The sequence below is a fragment of the Corylus avellana genome, chromosome ca8 (genome assembly GCF_901000735.1).
Source record: "Corylus avellana chromosome ca8, CavTom2PMs-1.0".
In the NCBI taxonomy this organism is placed as follows: domain Eukaryota; kingdom Viridiplantae; phylum Streptophyta; class Magnoliopsida; order Fagales; family Betulaceae; genus Corylus; species Corylus avellana.
Window position 1 is genome coordinate 11,637,165 of NC_081548.1, and position 1,809 is coordinate 11,638,973.

Consider the following 1,809-nt stretch of genomic DNA (forward strand, 5'->3'; position numbering starts at 1 on the left):
GTTGTTCCTTAAGAAAGCATAAAACTGTGGAAATTGACAAACATATGAGGCCTAGGGCATGGGTGTCTACTCTCGGTTCCTCATGTTGATTAACCCAAGAATCTGGTTTGGATATCTTTTCTTTTTCAAACAAAAGAAAAGTAAAAAGTCAAAACATCAGGGATAATCAAGACATATGTGAAGGAAAGAAAGTAAGATGAAAAGACAAGAGAGAAAATGTTACCACCCTCTAAGTGGCTTTAGTACCACTGTTGTGAGTAGATGTGCTTGCAGTTCTTGCCTGCTCAAACGCGTCTATTGATGATTGTAAGACTTCTAGTGTGAAGAGCTGCACTTGAGCTCTTCAGAATTTGGCTTAAGTGCTCTTGTAGGAGCAGGACCTCTTAGAACTGTAGCTGCCTTCAGCTGCTGTTGATTGCCTGGGTTATGTACTGTTTGAGCTGGCAATTCTCCCTGCTTCCTCTCACTCAGCTCCTTTGCCATCTGACCCATTTGCACTTCCAGCTTTTGTATGGCTTGCTCAGTCTTTGTATTGACATGTTTTTGATCAGCCATGAATTGCTATTGTGAAGTCACTAGGTTATGTATCATGTTCTCCAGTTGGTTCATCTTTGGCTCTTGAGCTAGTTGACTTGCTTGTTGGCGCCTTTTTTGCTGTCCTTGATTATTGCTCCAGGAGAAACTGGGATGGTTACGCCATCCTGGATTGTAAGTATTGGAGTATGGGTTGTTCTTGTGGGGATAATTGTTTTGTCCCACAAAGTTCACCTCTTCTTGTTCTGCAAAAGGACACTTCTCAGTGGTGTGATCTAAATGGGAACAAATAGCACATACTTGGAATTGTGTGTCATGTTGCAGAGGTGAAATTTTCTGAACAGTCATGGCCTTGACAAGCATATCCAATTTCTTTTCTACTGCAAGCAACTGATTAGTTGATCCTCCACTGAGATTCACTTCATACATGCCCATGCTTTTGACTCCTCTCCTTCCTCTTGAACAGAATTGCTGTGAGTGCTCACTTAATGTCTTAAAAAGTTCCATAGCTTCCTCACTACTCCTTTCCAAAGTGTTCCTCTGAAAGATGAATCAACCATCCCTTTGTTAGTATCATCTAATCCTTCATAGAAAATTTGTACCTGAGCATCTTGAGGGATGTTGTGGTGTGGGCACTTTAGAAGTAAGGAATTGAAGTGGTTCTAGGCCTCAAAGAACAAATCTCCATCTTGTTGTTGGAACATTTGAAGTTCCCTTTTAAGTTGTTTTGTCTTCTTGGCTGGGAAAAACCTCTTCAGAAACTTGGTGGTCAATTCTTCCCAAGTATGAATGGACTCTGCAGGCAAGGAATTGTACCACAGTTTAGCATTATCTTTCAAGGAAAAAGGAAAGAGAACTAACCCGAGTCTCTCTGGAGTTAGGCCTTGAACATTCTGCAACTTGCATAAGTCAAAAAATTCCTTAAGATGCAAGCTGGGATCCTTAGTAGCTGTGCCTCTGAAGTGAGTCAATGCATTGAGAATTTGGGGAGAGATATAATAGCCACCATCCACCTCCGGTTGATATGCTATGCATGAGGGTTGATGGAGGTTTGTTGGCATGTATGCTTGCTTCATTGGTCTCCTCACTCGTGGTGGATTTGCTTCTGGGGTCTTGGCCCAATTGGATTTTCTTGCAAATCTTCCATTTCAACTTCTTCTTCTCCTTCTTTGTCTCTAGGTCATTGTCGAATTGTCCGCTCAATTTCAGGATCGAGGGGAAAAACAGTTGAGGCTTGAGATCGACGACCTTGCATGAACTTGGCAGCTTCAGCAC